Genomic DNA, 21,264 nt, shown 5'->3' with positions numbered 1-21,264 from the left:
CATTAGTCTAATCTGTGTGATCTCTGTGGAGCACGCAGAGTAGATCACCTTGAAGGAGGGTCATACCGCATGTCACTCGCAGCATGCGGAGGCAGAGGCTCTAGCTGAAGGCTGGATAGCAGACTAATGTAACTTTTTCTGTGGGGTGGGCCAGGAATTTCTGGATGCTTGGTTAATCACTTGTGCAGATGCAAACGTTTGGCATTTTAAAGGGCAAATATACTATTTGAGATTTTTTAAATTTGAAACATAGGTAAATCCTAAACGGCATTTCACTTTTTTTAAATGTAGACATGTATTCACTTTTTGACAACAAGCCTTTGCAGCTATCCCTCTCTTAAAAACAGGAAGAGAGTACTATATATGGATGATGACGTGTCACCTGGATCCGCAATGTCTGCAACTGTAGTACATAGGAAACAGACAAAAAGGACTTTTTTTGTTTTTCAACGTGGAGATGCATAATGGATGTGTGGCTGCTTATTAGCAACACAAAAATGACCGAGTGAGCCTTTTTGCTTCAAAGATCCTCCATGTCAGGAACATGGTGGAGTTAGGACAGATACAGCAGCTCGATAAGGAAGAAAACAACCAGACTGCAGAAGTAACTGGAGCTGTTGCTTTCAGCGTAGTTCATCGATTAAGAACAGCTTTTTTCACCTTGATTTCTAATATTTATATGTCCTTCATTGGTATAAAACAGGACAAAATGTGAACAATCGCTCCCTCCAAACAATCCCATAGCATTTTTTGTTGTTGTTGCTTTGAGTCTCAGTGAAACATTGGAGAAAGTGTTTGATTTCAGCTGCAGTCTGATTATTTGTCAGTTTTTTTAACTTTCATTCATCCACTTCATGAACAAAATTAGCTTGAAGTGACTGTTTAGGGCCAAACAGCATCTTGTTGTGGAACACCTAAATGTAGAGAAACTGCTAGGGTTTTCATACAGACAGTATCTTTGAAATGACATTCCGATTGCTACATTACTGTACTGCAGTCAATTCTTTGGGGTAAAACCATCGCAAGGGTTGCTAATAAAAAGTTGGGCGTTCTGGTGACATGTCTGTCTGGAGGAACGTTTTGACTAATGCCTGTTCACATCTGTGTAACAATGTTGGTCAGAACCAGAGCAGAAGTTTGAATGCTGCCCATAAATCATCACAATGGTGATGAATTATAGGCACTGGATTCACAGTATTAGTGCTTTTAAATCAATCAATAGAGTCCCTGTTTGTTATGTCTCCAAGGTCCTGCTCTTGGACAATGTTGCTCCAGACTTCCTGTTTCTCACTGCAATCCTCCTCTTCCTCACCGCAATTTCCCTATAACTTTCGTCTGTGTTTTTCAGTGGTTTATGCTTGTTTTTTTTGCCCTCAATCATTTCTTTTTATATTTCTGCATAAGTGTGATTAACTAAACACGACTGAAAGAAGTTGTAAAAATGATGCTATACACTGTTTAAGTGGAAAAATAAGGTAATATGTATCTCAAGTTGATGGTTAAAAAAAAAAAAAAAACGTCTCGTTGCAGACCAAAGCATTTCTCTACTGTTCAACAGTAAATGGAATAATACACTGCAGGTGGTGGATAACAAGAGTACAGCATCAATATGCAACTCTCTAACTTGTATTTTGCACAGTCCTTATTTTTCTTCTACTCATGGTCTCAATTGTTTTCTTTTTTCTATTCCAATAAATTCTTTCAACGACACACAAAATGGAAGCACACACAAATCCACACAGTGAGAATGCTTTCAGTCTGTGTTTAATAGCTAAGCTGAAGTCAGAAGATGGGGAGTGCAATCAGAGGTTTAATAGCCACCTGATTAAAGAGGAAACAAGAAGAGGCGCTGAGCTGCGGAGAACTTCACTCGCTCTTCTGATTTAATTACTCAGCCAACCAAAGCTAGATAAGCCTCAGAACAGACAAGTCCAGCTTTTCTCAACACTGCGTTTGAATTTTACACAAATAAACGATCATTATCCACTTTTCCCATGCTTCCAATTACCGCTAAGTTTCTGACGAGCCATTAGTTAGGAGGTAACAAATAGGCAACAAATATTTCTCATTCTGTTTCTCTCTTAGATTGGAAGATCACATATTAAAAAAAATCATCCAGAAAACTCACTAAATGATTACATATCTTTTAATTTACCACCAGGCAGCTGCATTACATCATGCCTTTGAGAAATATTGTGGCTCCTAACAAAAGCTTAGCATCATTACTGTCTATCACTGCACAAAAACAAATATATGTCAAAAACAACAACAACACAAAAAAACCCCGACAACAAACATACAGTCCAAACAACATCTGGAGAACGAGTGTGAAAGCCAAATTGCTCCCATCACCGAGGGGAGCTCTTGGGCTTATTTTTCTTTAAAATGTAAAGACACAAACACAAAGAAGGAACAGAGGAGGTTGGAAGCGGCTCTACAAGTGAGCAGAAACTTAAAAACCCATCTGGGGAGGGGGTCTGGAGTGATTGATGGAAACAAACAAAGAAATTAACACGAGTGAGCGCCTGCTCTACAGAAAGGAAAAAAGGCTGTTTCTTGGCCATGAAATCAAAAGAGGACTAAAAACAAACAACTGAGCAAATCTCTCAATAAAACACCCAAACAGATATTGATCAAATACTTTGTATGAATTTACCCCTCATATCTCCATCTACCCTAAAAGTTATTGACCACAACGTAATTTGGTGATTTATCATGAAAACATATTTTCACTGATCACTCAGGTTTTGTTTCTGTAGTTGCTTGATGAGTTATGTCAGGAGGCTGATTGCCAGTGATGCTGTAAAATTCATAGCAAACTACCAGAATGAGAGAGTCAAAGAGCTTTATCCCTCATAACTCAGTGTTTACATTTGCCAAGAGTCCAGATGGCCTGAAGAACCAGAAGGTTTCAGAGAGAAATTACAGAGGCTTTTAGCACCAGCAACGTTTGCAGCATAAACTATTCAAATTTCTCATCTCTATGCTCTTTATCAGCTGTAAACTTTGTTCTTGTTCTACATTTCTAAACGTGTTTTTGGTATTTTTTTGATATAGCTTAACTGCGTTAAACATTAGGAGAAGAGTGAAATTTCAGCGCAACGCCTGTGATCTAGAAACAGCTTCCTCCGCAACCCAGATTCACTGAAAAATGCGTAATATCCGCGTTGGTCCACGGGGGGAAACTTAGTATTGTCACAATTTAGCTCTTCAGTATGTGTCACGCTTACATTTTATTTGGCCCAATTCATCAACCAAGTCACGGGACTATCAAGTTTTCACCAGTGAAAAAAAAAATAACATGGCTGCCGTCGCCTGTGGAAAAAGTAAGCATTTAAGCAAAACAATTGTGTTTATGTGCATTTTGACTACATTCCTACCGAGAAGTGTGGATATTATTTTCATAATTTTTGTTCAGGAAAAATAGATAACCTTTACTTTATTAGTTTTGCTGAAGGTTTTCTCAGAAAAACGTAAGGAAGTGAGATTTCCTGCCTGCGTCACCGAAATTCCAGCACAAATGAAAACAACATTTAAGCAGAACATCTGCAGTTATATGGATTTTGATGACATCTCCAGTGAAACATCTGCATAATATAATACAAGCTTCGCTCAGGGAAGGCAGACAACCTTTCCTTTATTAAATTGCCGAAGATTTCATTGCACCTCAGAAAGACGTGAAGCAGTCATGTTATATTGCTAGGCGGTTGCCAAAGATGCAGCCAGTTGCGTTACCGAGGTGCACAGACTTCCACGTTCATAAAAATCAATATTTAAGAAAAATATCGCAGTTCTATGCATTTTGCTGACATCTCTAGGAAAATGTATGCATAACATATTTCTAATCCTTGCTCAGTGGAGGTATGCAACCTTTCATTTATTAGTCTCGCCAAAGTGCTCAGTGTCACGTGTTCTCCCAAATCAAAAGCGGGGTGCAATCCATTTACTCTCTATTAATCCGCCATACTTATAAAGGGAAATGCAACATTTAAAGACAGGATCTGGAATTGTTTTACATTTTTATGATATTTCTTACAAAAGTATGCTGGCCCTCTCCGTACAAAGAGAAAGATGTGAGGAGGACAGCTTAGTTGCTGGGAGGGATGGCTTTGTTGCGGTGCCACCGGCTGTGATGGGGGCTGGTCCCCAGGGGCAGGAGTCTGCAGCTTCTCACATTTCAGAAACAGTCTGATTTTGTCTCTCCTGGCTGATTTCACAACACGTTTCATGTTGCTAGGTGGTTGTCATGTACTCAGCCAGCTATGACACCGACGTGTGCGGATTTCCGCGTTCATAAAAACCTATATTTAAGAAACACTTTGCAGCTACCATACCATCTCTATTTATAAAGCGCTTAAAAAACAACCAACAAAGTGAAACAAAGTGCTGTACATTGCTACAAGCTAAAACACATCCATTTAAAAAATAAATAAATAAACGATAACGCAGGAAAACTTCTTAAAAGAAACAATAAAACCAATTTAAAATGAACAGTTCTATGCATTTTGCGAATAAGATAATCTTAATAGATATTCCTGCAGTGTGTGGTGTATTAAGAGTGATCTGGTCCGCTTAATAAAATTTTGGGACCTCAAACATGTTGGATTGTCTTGCCCCGATATCCTAGCGCGTGGGTTGTTTCCCAAGGACAAACGAGCATGCCGCCTGTTGAATGCGATGTGCAGCCAATCAGAAAGTGAGGTGAGGGAGACCCCGAGAACCCCCACCCAACTCACCTCCATGTCATAGTGCAGCAAATGTAGAGTTCTCCATTTGCATTGTCTCAATGTATTGCTTTTCTCTGTTAAAATCAGTCCACAAACTGTCGTCATTATTCTGTCTATTCTTATTTTTTTCTCATTTTCTTTTTGATCCACTGTATATAGGAAGATACACTGTATATAACTGATGCACTCTTTCCTACCTTTGGCACCTTCTCCTGACTATTGACTGACTATTGAGCTGATGTGACAAGTGAATTTCTCCAATGTGAGATCAATAAAGACTATCTTATCTTATCTTATTATTCTTCCTCGTCATCCATGTTTATTTACTCTGAACTCACGTTTGATCTTGAGAGGTTTTGCAAGATTTTCCGTCTGACAACTAAATGATCCTGAGTGAAATCTGTTTGTGTGTTATGATAATGCATTTAGCCACCGGGCCGGACTAAATTGTTCGGCGGGCCAGAACCGGCCCGCGGGCCGTATGTTTGACACCCCTGGTTTAAAACCTTTACACAGTGATGTCTAACAGCATAGCGTTAAACACTGCTAACTGTAGTTCTTGCATTTCAAGTTTTCTTCAGTGAGAGTCTGCGACTGACTGCTGATAAGAGCAAGAAGAAGGTCCATGTGCATTTATGCTTCCAGCCAAAACTAAAACAGCCACATGTGAGCCACCTCCCGCTGCGTCGGGGCAAATCTGCCAAAACACAAACATTCGCACGCAGGAATGCATATCTGCAGGTGATCTCTGCAGAAAAACCGGCACATCAGAGATAAGAGAACACAGAAAACTAATTCTCTTTGATTTATTCAGTCAGGATATGCTGCGACTTCTCTGGACAGTTGATAAAAAGACAAATTTCCCCTGGGTGGAGGTGGTGGGAGGGTGCGCTCGCGCAGTCAGACACGGCCTAGGAGTGGCGGCTTAGCCTCATCTTTCACCTGAAATGCGCTTCTCTCTGATATCTTTAAAAGGTAATTCATCAGCGCGCCGCTCCCTTGACATTTAAAGCACCCTTGGCTTTGCACCTTTATGGAGCAAGACTGCACACCAAGTAGGGAAACAATTATGAGCTGGATTTATGGAGCGTCGCTGTGTGAGATCATTCCTCAACTCCCACCACGCTGGCCTCTATCCCACCCTTCTCCTAAACCCCCACGAACGTACATTCTTCACAGCGATGTACCTCAGATTAAGACTGAACCGATCTGTCCCTTATGCCCTGTATTAATCCAACTCTATAAAAATAAGTACATGTCCTTATTATGCACACAGAGCAGAGAAATATCACTTGTAGTAAGCCAAAAGTGGTCCCTCATGGGAAATCCATGATGGTATTTGGAGCTAAACCTATTAGCTGAAGCACTTTGAAGATTTGTAATCATTTACGCCGCCACTGTCTGAGGGTAAAACAGAGACACTAAATTGTAGGGATATTCTGAAACAACCTAAAAATAGAAGAACAGTGGTCTGACACGAAAAAAAGAAATGTGAGTAGAGAAACCTGAAGGTGGCGGTATAGGGTGCGCTAGAACAGACTGTAACGGTAGAAATAGGTACGTTAGGACTCCTCCAAAGCATGCCCAGTTGTTTTGAGTAACATTTAAAACCTTTTCTGGAAATCGGTAAATAAACATGACCCTAATAAATGACCGGCAAGTTCTCCAATGTCATCTTGTCATGTTTAATTGTAATCCCAAATGTGATAAAAATTAAGATACGGTCAAAAACATTCTAAACTCTGGCAGATCTAGATTTAAAGAGATTTTCGCTCAATCAAGAAGTAGGAAAGGGGAATGACAGGTATCTTTCAAAATATAACCATGTATAATGATACATAATAGAGACAGAATCATAAAAAGACAGACAGAAGCTGGCAGTTCATATGAGGCCTTAATCTGGGATATCAATGGAAAGTTAAGTGGAAGGAAAAATCACTCAGCCTACAGATGTGTTCTAAGTTATTTTATAGCCCTCTCAATAACAAACAGGGAAATACTTTTTGGGATTTGAGCAATCAACCCCTTCTTATAACTGTTGAGCAGCTTTTGATGATTTATCTTTGGCAATGAGCTCTAAAAACCTTACGGGGGGCCTCACTGCCATGACCCTAATCAGTAGCTAACTCTACAGATTTCCTTTCAGTCAACTCAGGAGTCTGGCTGTCTGCTCCAAAACAGTATTTTTTCTTTAAATCAGGAGACACATGGTGGTAAAGTTAAAACACATTTAAAAAATGGTTAGAGGGAGAAATGACCATGATGATGTCAATTCTACTTGATGTTATTTTGTTCTGCTTGATACTTATTTCAGAGAAGGATAATTGCTTTCATTGGATTACAGCTTGATTAAAATGACCTCATATCTCATCCTCTACAACACTACATAGCCCTGTTCAATTGTTGCCAAACTTTTCAGCCTCTAACAAAGTCGGTGCAATTAATTGTTTTATTTAGATTTTATTTATTTTTTCAATTTTGGCTCCAAGAGATCACATACATAATGGCACTGACAAAAAAAATAATTTAATCTACTACGATTACCAATCAACATTTCACTTTGCAATTATACCGTTTTTTTTTTTTTTTTTGTTCTCTTGTAATAAATGCAATGTACTGTCAAACTCGGTTGGTTGGAAAAAGTTTCATTTCAGTGTATTCTACAAGAATTGTTATGATTTGTGATAATGAATAATTGTCCTGACACACAAAACAACTGCATAGCTGGTAAAAAGATACACAGTTAGAAGTCAAATAATGATCTTCAATCATCATCTTTTTAGTCAACTAATGACAGTTTCTTATTATTGTCACAATTTTGGCATAAAAATAATAATAATATATTTTTTTAATTACTGCCTACAAGGATTTAATCCTAAAGCCTTAACCTTGGTGCTTCATGACTAAGGTGACCTGATTCACACATGGGACATGTTTGTGTGTGCTTAAATGTTATAAATTTAACAACACAAACACTGAAGTGCATTTGTTTTAAAGATGACATTCTTGAATCTGAACGATAATTTAAGTTATGGTCTGCATTTCTCCAATGCAACTGTTAAAGTTGATGGACTTCAATAAATATGAACATATTGTTGAAGATATCACAGAAAAAAATTTCAATCTCTAGAGAAAAACTGTTTTTTTTAAAGGACTTGCCACAAAATTATCAGGTAGGCTCATTATTAAAACTGAGATGAAGGCCAAAACATTTATATTACTGACTATTTCTGTCCAGCTAGTATTTCTATTTCTTCTTCCTGATGAATTAGACGAGCATTTACTATTGGCTTTACATTTTTTAAATTAACTTTCTAAACCTAAGCCACCGGACTTTACTCAATTTATTTGAAAACAAATATTAAACTAAAAACACAAAGCATGTTACTGCAATTAAATGGGTCAGGAGGCAGCAAAAAAAAAAAAAAAAAAAAAATTCTCCAGATTTGTAACTTGGCTTCAGAAACTTTCAAGCCAAGTCATCACCCTTCATTGGCACAACTACAGCCATTCCTACACATCACAACAGACTAAACATCAAAAAATGTCATCTTCCCTACTATACTTTGTGATCGCTTTCGTTTGTGGTCTGCACTGTAGTTTACATACAGCGTTGTTGCTACATTTTCTCCTCCTTGCTTACACCAGAGGAGGTTTTTTATCACAAGTACCACCTAATTAAATACAGGCTGTCATTTCATAGACATTTGAAAAGGGTGGTACGACAGCACTTCATTCTGCTCAGATGTCTTAAAAACAAAAATCAATTAAATTTCAGTTTCTGTTAATTACATGGTGCCAATTTACAACAAATGTCATCTCAAGGCACTTTTAAAAAAGAATACACAAATATCTAAAATATGCCATTTAATCATACAATCAATTTCTTCCCCCAAAGTTGAAAGGTCCAAGTTTGCAGTTCGAAAACTTTAACAGAAACAATCTAGAAGTCAGAACAACAAATTACAATGTTTCCAATCAAACCTGACCTCAAAATCCAATATGGCTGCAGTTTGTTTGCACTTTTGAGATTTCCATCTCAATAAAGCTTTCACACACAACACTGTAAAACCTCCATTAGTGAACATATTGCTATGGTTTTTAATAGTACAAGATGCAAAAAAAAAAAAAAAAAAAAAAAAAAAATGCATTGTTAGCTGTATTTGGTAATAGAAGTTAGCCAGGTTCCAACTTGAACACGTTTGGTCGGGTTGGCTGTCATTTTCAGAGCCGGGATTTGATTTCAAAGGTAAATGAAAAACCACATGAGAAGCCACCAACACAGGTTCATGGTTCACTACTGTCTGCTGCTTCAGCTCTGTACTAGCAGTTCCTACAGTTTTCCCAAGACAATTCTCTTCTTGAACATTTCTGACAAGCCAAAGAGCTATGTGCCCATCTTTGTGCTGTTGGCACAAAATTATCTCAAAATCTAAGTTCTTGGATTCAGCTTTACCAAACATCTGATACCAACATTTGGAGAACTGTAAAAGGAAGCCCAAGTACCTCCAGTGGTACTTGTACCATAGTTTGAGAACCACGGGTTTACAGAATTCAAAGCTCGAAATAAATAACCCCAACCCGTGAGTGCGTTGTTTCACCACGTTTCTGAGTACAGTGGAGCTAAAAGGTCGACAAGATGTTGAGAGGTCTACTTGCAATCGCCCCATGTTTAATAGAGCTGGATAGAGCTGCACAAAGTAATTCACGGATATTCTCCCCAACATCTGATATTTGGTAGACACTAGCAGGTGTTTGCCATGAATTCTGACTTTTAAAAAACAATTATAATGTGTGACATAATGTGGAGTCCAACACATAGCGGGACACACGATCACCATGTTCGTGACCCAAAAAAATGGCTTCTGACTTTTTGGATAAGCGCTGGTCTAGCCAATTTTCCTTTAATAGAAAAGAATAAGATCTGCATTAAAGTTTTTTTTTTTAATAGATTGCGGCAAATTTACTTTGCTAGTGAATAGAAAACTATATATAATGGAATGCCATTTACCCTTTTTGTATGTTTCATATTCATGTTTTAATTTCAAATAAAATAACGTTTTTAACCTTTTCATTTGTCATTTGTTACATGATTTAAATCATCTATAGGAAGCTCTGGTGCTGTCAAAGCAGCCATGCTGTGTGACAGTGGAACAGCTTGCTCTCCACAGGAGTGGGCTTATATTTGAATTTCAAAGCATATATGCTGAGAAAATACACAAGTGTTCTATACCAAAAAAGAAAGTCTGTTAACCCCACTGTGACTATGTCTATTAACCTTCTGATATTCACTTGTCCTGATTGATGTTTTGTTATTTTATTTTCCACATTTTCAGATATTCATATCTCATCTTTTTTGCTTCCGTCTCTGAACAGCAGATTTTTTTTTTCTCTCCCCACAGCAATGTGCTTTCTGAGCAGCAGAGATCAGGTACCGCTGTTTATTCTGAAGACCTCACAGGCTCCAAATAAAAACAAACCGGCAGCCTGATGTACCAATAACTTCCTCCACAGTTCAAATATCACTGCGCAGCAGCACCTCCGCTTCTGCTGCATGTATCACCTTTCTTCTCTTCCCCGCCGTATTGTCAGCACAGTTCATTCTCCATCTCTCTCCCGCCGTTCTCCTGTTTCCTTCCTGTCTCCTCTTCTTTCCTTCAGGCCTGATTTTGAGCATGGCTGAGTGTTAAAAGAGCCTGAACCTTAAAGCCTTTCATCCCGCAGAGGGAAAACGGCAGCAACAGGAACTGGCAGCATCTCACACATCCAAACACACAGATTTTTTTTTTTCCTCCCTCAGTCTTCACAGAGAAAAAGTGTGTCTTTTCATGGCTTTGTTAGAAGAAAAAACAACATGTAGAGAATAATCCAAATTGAACTTTTTGTTCTTTAAAGTTCACATAGCTGTCAAAGAATTTCTCCGTATGCAAAGCAGCTACCTAAACAATTTATTTTTAGACTTAGAAAGATCCTTTAATCAATGTTTTATTGACTAACTGCATTTACTGCAGCACACTGTTTTAATCTTTTACAAGATCTGAAAACAAAAAAATATATATATTTCTTTAATGGCTTGAAAAAAACTGTTGAAACCTCTTGGTCTCTATCACAAGAATTTTACAGGAATTGTTTAAGTATAATCATAAAGTGGAAGGAAATTGAGTTGTGATGATTTAAAAATTTTTGTTTACAAATGAGCAGACTCAATTAGATTTATGTCTGGACTTTGACTGGGTCATTCTAAAACAATCTACACTAGTGGTTCTCAAATGTTTTCTGTTATGCCTCCTTTTGAAGGATAAAATATTTTCAGGCACCCCAATCCCAACAAAATGTGTCAAAAATGTTACTTTTATTGCGTTCTCATTCTGCATTAATAGTGTCAGTCTACAGATTACCCAGAATTCCTTCTACATTTTCTATAGTAATGGTTTGTTACAACTTGAAATATTTCAACATTGTCACATTTTACAAACTATATAATATTAACAGCATTATAAAATATTTTAGGCTGAGGCATCCCTGCTGCCAAAACAAAAGACGAGACTAAACAGTTCGTTCTCTCTCTGGAAAGACGGCACGTTAACTTTAGCTAGCCATGAACCTCATCCTTTATTACATACAGAGATTTAAATCAGACGAGCTGAAAATATGGTGAAAAAAAAATTCCATTACTATTAAAGACAATTCACAGTTACATTAAGTTTTATACTCTTGCAGAAGTTAATATTATTCACTCCTAGACAGTCATAGCTATGTTACCTCAATGCAGCAAAGCCATTACATAGAATCCCTACAGTCAGTAGCTGTAGGTCCAGACCAGACAGCAGAGGATGCTGCTGTCCCATTTAGCAGGACTTAGAAGGTCCCCACAGACCTTTTTAACTGTTACGTTCACATCGAATGCGATGGCGCGTTAAGGAGCAAATTATTGGCATACAATGCAAACAACGTGTTTTGAGCGATGCGAACGGCACGCATTGGAGCGAATAAAGCGAAGCAAAACTACAACTAGAGAGAAGCAAAACTGAACAGCGCAGTAGACACGCAAATAGAACTGTGAATAGAATGAGGTGAAGTTTTCGCTCAAGTTCAACAATCTGAACAATTCTGTCAATTTGTGCCGCGTTAAGGGTCTTCTTCATGCATTAATTTAACCAGAAAAACTATGTTTTATGTTACATATTTAGGCTATACCTCTATTAAGCAATGATTTACTAACCAAAGACGCCTGTAGTTTGTGTCCCTAAATGGTGATCCATCTACCTGATGACCGTTTTGTCAGCGTGTTGCTAGCGTGGATTGTTTGTGAGAGAGGTAAAATGTCAAGCGACCAATGGCAGGAGATGATTGCACAAAATCTGTCTTGTTTGTGTTCGGTGTGCACGTACCTTAACGCCTGCTTTGTATTTTTCTCTTCTTGCACCCATGTTATGGTAAGGTTGAAGTTGTTCCTTACGCTTTCAATTTTCAGATGACCTCTGATTTCAGATTGAAAATCACTCTAAGATTTTCAAAGCTTGGGACATTACATTTCCCACAACTTTATCCCCGACCCATCTGTTGTGTTGCTTGGTCTTCTTGACCAAAGAAGATGTTTGAATGTGACAAACATCTGAAGCCTTCACAGAATATCTGGTTTTATACTAGGATTCACTTACACACAGATGGACTCTACTTACTTAGTAGGTAACCTCCGAAAAGTAATTGGTTGCTTTTGATTTTTTTTTACTGGTATCAGTGCAATGGGGCTAAGTATAAATGCATGCCACACTTTTTAGATTTGTATTTGTTAAAAAAAGAAAGTTAAAAAAACACATTAGTTTTGTTATACTTTACAATTATGAGCAAATATTTGTTGGTCTACCCTTAAAAATCCAATTTTACATTCAACTATTGAAATATAACATTAAAAATTGTATAACCTGTTATTTGTGATTTTGGAAGTGAGTGTTTTAATGCTGTGCATCTCTTGAGCGTGTTTTTGCATAAAAAAAGGATTTCCATCATACCAAAGCATATAGTTTTGATATATATCGTGCCTATCTGTGTAACAGGAATAAACAAAACATAACTGGCCCATATTTTCCGGTGACAACACTTTTCTATTCAGTGTACCTGTTATTAACAATTTCGTCTTTTGTAAATGATAATCTCATACTCTGATGGTGAGCGAACAAAAGTCACATTTTCAGAGGAAGAACGATTATTCAGAAGAAAACAGACAGGATACTTCCCAAGTGCACCTCAGAGTAGCTTTTCCAATTAAAACTGGAGCTGTAAATAACAAACACAGAAAATGTAATTTGTGAGCCTGCTGGTGAGTGAAGAAGAGTTTGCTGTGCTGACTGTTCTAATTAGAGTGTGGGTAAATGATAGTGCCCCTTCACTGGGCACACACTATAGGGCTGGGATGGGTGCAGGGCAGAGAGAGAGAGAGAGCAGAAATGGAGTCAGTAAAGTCGAGAATGAAAGAGATGCAGCCCGCGGGTTTTAGACAGTCTTTTGGTTTAACTTTAAATCCCTTTTCCTCACTTTTTTTTCTATTTTCACAAATTACTTTTGCTTTTTTCCCCCCCTACATTTAAATCTGGTTTGATGTTGAGAGAGGCTGAGTTGATCTCCAGCATGGTGTGAGCTGGTCGACAGTGAAGCTTCCTCTGCTGGAGGCAAAGTGTTAAAATGAAAACAGACTACATTTGTACAAATGGAAACACACATACTGATGCACTCTGGCTGACAAAAGCTACACTTAGTTATTTAGCTTTGCCAAATCCTTAAATTATATTTGGGTTAGGGAGGAGGAATTTTGATACATGGCAAAATACCAAGGGGACATTCATTATGTGAGTAATAACAAGAAGTAACAAACATATGCCTCATTTTGTCCCACTTTGCAGGAAAACAACTGCATCTCTAAAATATTGTCTGTGTCCCTGAAGCTTATTTTCAAGCTCTGATTTAAAGCAGGTGAAATATAAGAATCTAAATCAAGAGAAACTTGACAAACGCATATATGTCTCATATTTAAAACTCACAACTCAAACCTGCGCCGACTCTCTCTGCTCTTTGTGTATTACTGAGTTTCTGCACACACTGCATATGATCTCACTTCAGAGGTGTCCTGAATTATTATTTTTTATTCCAAACCCCTCTTTGCTGGGAAGCAGCCATAGCAGACAGCCCTGTAGCAACATATGAGCAACATTGAAGAACAAAGAACATCAAGTTTAAGGAGGAGAATGCAAGATTTATTTTTTGTTGTTTGTTGCATTATAGCTCCTAATAAAAACATTTAGCTCGATTTACCTAGCAGAGTTTAAATGTAACATCTAATATTCGCTTTTGAAAGGTTTAACTTAGGTTTAGTTTAATTGGATTATATGCAATAATAATGTCACTGTTATATGACAATGTAGCAGCAGAAATGGGCCACAACCGTTGGAGTTAAGTTTAAACTAAACCGAGTGAAAATTTCAGTTTACGGATTTAAAGTCAGAACTGCAGAAGCCACCAAATTTTTTTTCTTTCCACCAGTTAAAACTCCTTTTGGTTAGATGCATAAACAAGGAGGGACTTTTTCTCCAACTCTACAAGGCGCCAAGTGTCATTCCCCTGCTCCCCTACTGAGCAGTAGTAATATATATTAAGAAAACCCAACTGTTTTGAAGTCTTTTGCTGCTGTGGTATATATATAAAATAAACCAGCAGACTGCCATGGCTTGGCTACTACCTGTCACCCTTGCTAAGAAAATGTGGCTTTAAAAACAAACACTTCCAACAACCTTTAAGAGTAAGCACGTCAGTCAGTATAATAAAAAGCTAACTGCGGGCTAGCCCAAAAACATTTCTAGCTAGAAGGCGTGGCAAGAGGTCTTGCAATCATAAAATTACCTTTCTTCTCATAAAGAAGTCTGTTGCAAAGCCCCAGCAGGTGGCTGCAAACATGTGAATTTCTCTAGTGAGAGAACAGTAAGCTGTTGCTATGAGCTTGGGATATGAAGGTGAAAGCTTTAAGCTTGAAACCAAAAAAAAAAAAAAAAAGCTTGCTCATTTGTTTTCAGTGGTCTGGACTAAAAGAAGATCACTCAGGAAACTAGATTTAGTTTAACTTGTGAGGCAGCATTTTGGGCATCCGATAAAAAGATTGTGACAGAGTGAGCCATAAGGTGCCAAAGATTTGTAGACACTGTAAAGCAGTAAGGCCATTCACAGTGGCTTTTTAAGGAGGATGAGTTAGCATCTGATTTTTAGCAAGGGCTATTTTACAATTGTTAAAAAGTCTGGGTTGCATGTGATGCTCTTGTTCAAAATCTAAAATACAAAGATGGGTCAAACTGGAACTGAAATAGAGATTTTCTTTAACACAGTCTATGAAACATTTACATTTTTGTTAATTATATTCGTAAATGAAAAAGTCACTTTCAATGCATTTGTTCACATTAGGATCACTTTATATTGAAATAAGCATGTAAACCACTAAACAGAGGTTTACATACACATCCTCAGTATTTGGTAGAATCGTCTTTTAAACTGTTCGGTCTTAAAATTTTGGGTATCCCTTCACAGGCTTCTTACAGTCTTTCTGACAGAACTGGTTTAAGTGAGTCAGGTTTGTAAAGCTAGTATGACAAATTTTATAGGAGGAGAGCAGGATAGCAGGATAAGGGATGGGCTGCTAACGATGGTTCCTGAAGTTCCTCTTTATCATCTGCACATACTGTTAGTGAGATTTAGCTATCAATCTGTGATAACCATGTTCCTTACTGTTCCTGACAACAACAGTAAAGCGACAACATGAGGTTAGGCTGGGTCAAGGAAATGCCTCTATGCTGCAAATTTAAACTTCAAAGTTAATTCAATCTTCACATATTCAATAGTGGCTCGCTACACACCCTGCAGGAAAAGGAGGGCGCATGTTCTCATGCAAAAACACCAACAACAAAGTCAATTAAAGTTATTTAAAAATGAAATATGCTCTAAGATCCAAGTCATTTTTAAAATTTTGTTACAAAAGCATGGATAAAAAGTTCACTGTGGCTGATATCTCTCCAGTACTCAAGTATTGAAGACCTGGTAACTATTAAACCCTACATAAACAGCTGGGATGGGTGGACGGCTGGATCTTTTAAAAATAGGAAAGAGAATTAGTCCTGGAGATAAAAATAAAATTCAAATATTTTCTATATTCATCAAGACCAATAAAATTATTTACAAGGGTGCATATTTTCAACACAAAGTCATATATAAACAAATGCCTAGGTTTAAGTTGGTATGTTCAATCTGAGGATCTACTTCCACCACATCTCTGAAATGACCCAACAAATTCAGACATATTTCTTCCTTCTCAAATTCCCCCCTGTACAGTTGTTATCTGCAACTTAACAAACCTGTTTCTCTTTAGACAACCCTGCCCACATCCGTTTACTCATCTGCGCCAATGCCGTGGTGACCAATTCATAGCAAGCAATGATAATTCGAAGAAAACTGCACAAATGTTTGACCTAAGCTAATTAGGAAGTTTGCAGACTTTGCTGCAGAGATCAGTAGAGGGATAATGAATTATAAAATGGTTCATTACCGCGCTTAGGGGACCTGCTCAATCTCAATAAACGGACATGGGGCCTAGCAGACACATCAAACCAAAACGCACACATCGCCTCATTGAGCTGCTGAAGGACTGCTATAAAAAGATTTTTTTTTTAAACTGTTTTCTTTTCTTAATGTGTCTTTCCTTTATCTCTGGCCTTTAACCTGTTTTTGTTCTGTCAGAGCTTCTCAGTTAGTTCATGAACATCCACTTCATTTTGACTCTCTATAAAAAAGGCTATTTTTGCAAAAACGGTGTATTTGTTAGGAAACACTACACAGATAACCTAAAATACAAAGAGCACAGAGTTTTACATCAGCTGTTGCCATTCTACTGTACTTTAGACTGCATGCTCCACCTCCATAGCTTTTCTTTCTCAGCCTTTCCTCCAGCTTCCCCCTGAGGACAGAGTCTGCCCACTCACACTGCCTCTCTTCTGATAATACTAAACCCACAGATTTATTGTAGATCTGGACCCATCAAGACCCAGAGGACAACAATCTGCCCACATTAGTTTCCCCAGACATGCTCTCCAAGGCACCCTACAGGCTGGACGTAGAGCCAAGCATGACAGAAAATAATCCTTTTCTGGCAGCCCTCTAAAGCCAACACAGCTCCTATTAAAACGGTTAGGTTTACGTTTTAAAATATTATACCAATTTCAGTTTGGTTTTGACATTTTCAGATGTGTGGTGAATGTTTTAAATCACAGCTATCAGAAACGATCAACAGAACTACCGATGCCTGTGTATATAGAGATATTAATTTCATGTCACAGTGTTTTTAGTCAAAATGTGGGGTCTGCATGACTGAGTCCAGCCTAATCAACCTTAAACTGCTGGATTTAAGAGACTGTTATGACAGTGCGTGCTAATTCAGCTTCAGGCTGTAAATGGCAAACAGGAATGAAGAGTGGGTGTCTGAGTCTGATGACCTCTACAGCCTCATATATATATATATATATATATATATATATATATATATATATATATATATATATATATATATATATATATATATATATATATATACACACATATATATATACACACAAAATGTAGTTGTTAGCTTGAAGGAACAGTTGCTAATCTCAGATAGCTAATCAGATTTTTAACCGTTTTCCCTGATTTATAAAAGGTGCCCCTAAGGAACACATACGATTAGTTCAGGTCCACCATGAGGGAGAAGGGGGGCAGGTACCCAGGCTGGCTTCGTTAAAACAGAACCGTTTTCATAAACAGTGCTGTACGTCAGAAAAATAAGTGCCAGTACTCCCATTTTGCGCTGGGGGGATGGTGGTGGTGGTCGAGTCCGGCCAGAGTAAGGTCACAGTGTAATCATAATAACAACATATTTAAAACCAAATTATTTAAAGCATGGTATTATATATAAGCTATATGAAAATATATGCTGCTCAACAAAAAGATGGAAATTTTTCCAGTCTCCCCTCCATGAGCTCAATATGTAATTCAGTAGTGAAAAAGGGTACCTAAGCTACAGGTGATACTTTAACAAAGTCATGAGTTGAATGGAAAAAAGGTTGGCAAAGGAGGATGTTGGAAAAACCCTGCAAAAATAACTATTTTTTACTTATGTAGGTAAAAAAGTAGCAAATTATGATTAAAATGCAGTTTTTCACCAAAGCAACACTAAATATCTATGTTTATATGGACAAAAGTAATAGGAATAAAGTGCCAATCAGAATAAAAAGCGTCATGTAAACAAGCCAATCGGAAAATGATGACCAGATTAAGCTCAATCGGAATGAAATTGTAATTTGAATGAGAGGGATGGTCTAAACCGATTGATAATCTGAGCAAAATGCTTATCAGGCTCAAGTTATTCTGAATATGGCAAACTGACCCGAGTGTGCATGTGCGCCTGACGTGAACTTGACGTATTTCCGTGTTGTTCAGTGGCGCAAATACATCGGGAAGCAAATGTGTCGGGGGTCCCGATAAAACCTTTCTGTTCAAAAATTAAAAGAGCTCAAAATTGTTACTTACTCTGTAACGTTTCAACCGTAATTCTAACATCGTGCAAGTCCAGCCTGGGCGATCGGGAGACAAACAAACTCATACAATACTGCTTTGTTTACTATTTGTTCGTTGTTTAGCAAAGACAGATGTTCTTCTTCTGTGGTCTCTTTTTAGTAGAATTTGATAACTGCGCATGTCAGAGTGGTTCTACTCTGAATAATGTCAGGTTCATAGACACGCACATTTTAATCGGATTAATTGATCGTGTGCCCATATAAATAGTACAATCTGATTATTTAATCCAAATACATTTTAATTTGATTGTTAAATTTTGGGCATGTAAACATAGCTAATGTCTTGGAACAAATGAAAACTATGAAAAAGTTATAAATGCAAAAGTAACAAAGTCATGAGACTTGATCCCATGTTCAACCTGTTACATCTGTCCTAATTCAAAACAAACTACTCTGAATAGCAGTGTTTCAGTAAAATAATTTGCAGAAGTTCTGCAGACTTTGGCGATCTTTGGTTTTAATCAGCTCCACTGACAAATCCTGTATAATTGTTAATTTCCACGTGGGGGGCCTCCAAATGGCTAGCACCGTCCCTCGTCTTACTGAGCCATTTGTGCAGCAGCAGGTTCCTCATTGGATGCGCTAATGCCAGCTGAGCCCGACCTTCGTTTACTTGTGCAGTGAAGGACTGTTCACAGTTATCACTCAAATGCTCCATTTCAGGTCCTCTTTGAGCCCTCTTGGAACCAGGTAAACATCACAGCTGTGAACGTTTTCCTCCGCTTTTCCTCTCTCATGCAAAGCACCTACATCCACTTGAACGCACAGCAAGCGTAGTGTGCCAAGGCAATGGGTTTCTTATGAGGCGATTTTTTTAAAATGAACAAATAGACTACAAGGTGTAAACTGCGGAGGGGTTGGCAGGGTTGGGGTTGCAGGTTGAAGTCCCGGTACGCGTCGCACACTTAAAAAAAAAAGTCCCAGTATGCTGAGGGGAGAACTTTAGAAGTGGCAGTACTGTGCACCGCTCCATACCAGCCCACTTAAAGCACTGGTCATAAATGAAAAACTGAGCAATGTAAGCAGAGAACATTTAACCAACCAGAACCTAATAAAAGCTGTTTATGGAAGGTTTTGTGTTGAGTATTACTCATCAAAATATTTTATCTTCAACAGTGGTGGACACAATAAATAGGTGAGTTTTAATTTTGGTAAATTAACTTGGAAATCTTAGCTGTGTCAGTTAAGCACTTAGATGCGTTAAGTGCTTGAATAAGAAATCTGCAGAAAAATAAAGGAGGCAAAGCACGAGGTAAAAGATGAATCATAAATCCAAGAAAAAAGCTCCCTGAATAAATAACTTTTGTAAGAACATTAGTGTGGAAGCTAGCTTACTGAGGACAATAAGCTAGCATCTTGAATAGAACATTTTTGCTAACATCATCTGCTAGGAGCAGCTGAATGACAACAGTTGTTAACCTCAGGGGTCAGGAAGAAGAACTCAAGAGAGGATAACCTCTGAAAATCACAATTAATAATGCAAAATTGCATTTTACAAACAAAACAGGAGGTGTAGTTATGCTAAACTGAACTTGAGGTTCTGTTTAGTTTATCAACACCCTGTATCAACCTAGGTTGGTGCATATGTGCAAATGTAGCCCGTTATCACAATACATACTTCAGAAAAACAAAGAAAAGTAGAAAGAAAAGTAGAGAAAAACCAATAATTATGAAACCAAAAAAAAAAAAAAAAAACACTGATGGATTACCAGATGGTATCTGTAAAAAAAAAATTAAACACAATGTAATAACTGCGTTATAACAAACATAAGTAAACTGATTTGAAGAAGATAAAATTGCAAAAACAGAAAAAAAAATCTGCTCACAAACAAAATAAGATGAAGTTGAATTTCTGCATCAAACTAGGCCTCTGAAAGGATGCAAATGTTTCATCAGGACTTTGCCAGGGACATGTAGTTTGGGTACAAAGGACCTTTAAGAATGACTCTACACATGTGCAGCAAAATAATTCTCAACTGCATTTTTATCGACAACTGTAACAACAACACACATGCTTATAATTGGATTGGCACAAAATCTGCAGTTGGCAATCTGAGCACTGCAGACCGTGCAATGGGAGCTAACTAAACAACATCAATAGTAAACATTTTCCACAGAGCAGAAAAGACAGAGAAAAAAAAAAGAATTCCATGCACTGCGCCACTCTACTCCTTTAGATTTCACCGGGCTCAATCAAGAGCCCTTTATCCTCTGGCTCACATCCTCAGACAGGGGAACCAGAGCTGCCACAAAATGGCTCCGGGAACAATGCGCAGCCTTGATTGCTCTATTGTGATTTAGCTTTGGCCTTTGACATCTTCTCCTGAACCATGAGTGTCTAATTCTGACAAGATTTGTCTGGAGAGACGCAGCTGGGGGGAATTGTTACAGACAGGTGCCATACCCTGCCTGCTTGACAAAGGAAGTCAAGAGTAAGACAATAACAGAGAGGAAGAAATTACTTTGCTAAAAAATGTCTGTTTCTGTCTGCACGTACGCCGTTTCTTTTGTTAGTTGTTTTTAAGAATCTTGGTGCAAGTATCCAAAAGGTTAGAGAGGTAGATAACAGAAGGAGCATGCCAAGCAAAATCCCAGAGGGTACATGTGTAGCATTTTGCTCATTTAGCAGCTGAGGAGTTAGGATAGTGTTATGTCTGCAGGGCTGAAGAATACCGAGCAGTAGGGGGAAGGTCTACGATAAGGAAGAGGCATGAGTGCTAAAAAAAATAAAGAAAGAAAATACAGTAAGAATCAGTTTAGGAGTGAATATCTGTCACCTGAAATCAAGTTACTGTGCTAAAGCGCAAACTGATATCAAAGAAGATTGAGTTACTGAGAGAGAGTGAAGTCATCTAGCCATGACCTGACACTGACAGAAAACCAGAAGACTTTTT

General features: G+C 37.9%; 1 protein-coding gene across 5 annotated transcripts in view; it reads right to left on the bottom strand.

Moving 5' to 3' along the window:
• cacna2d2a (calcium channel, voltage-dependent, alpha 2/delta subunit 2a) overlaps nucleotides 1-21,264 on the bottom strand; it is a 248,431-nt gene that overhangs the window by 69,466 nt on the left and 157,701 nt on the right. The window lies entirely within an intron of this gene.

The sequence above is a fragment of the Fundulus heteroclitus genome, chromosome 20 (genome assembly GCF_011125445.2).
Source record: "Fundulus heteroclitus isolate FHET01 chromosome 20, MU-UCD_Fhet_4.1, whole genome shotgun sequence".
In the NCBI taxonomy this organism is placed as follows: Eukaryota; Metazoa; Chordata; class Actinopteri; order Cyprinodontiformes; family Fundulidae; genus Fundulus; species Fundulus heteroclitus.
Note: the sequence above shows the minus strand (reverse complement) of the source record. Positions and strands in the feature narration are given on the sequence as shown.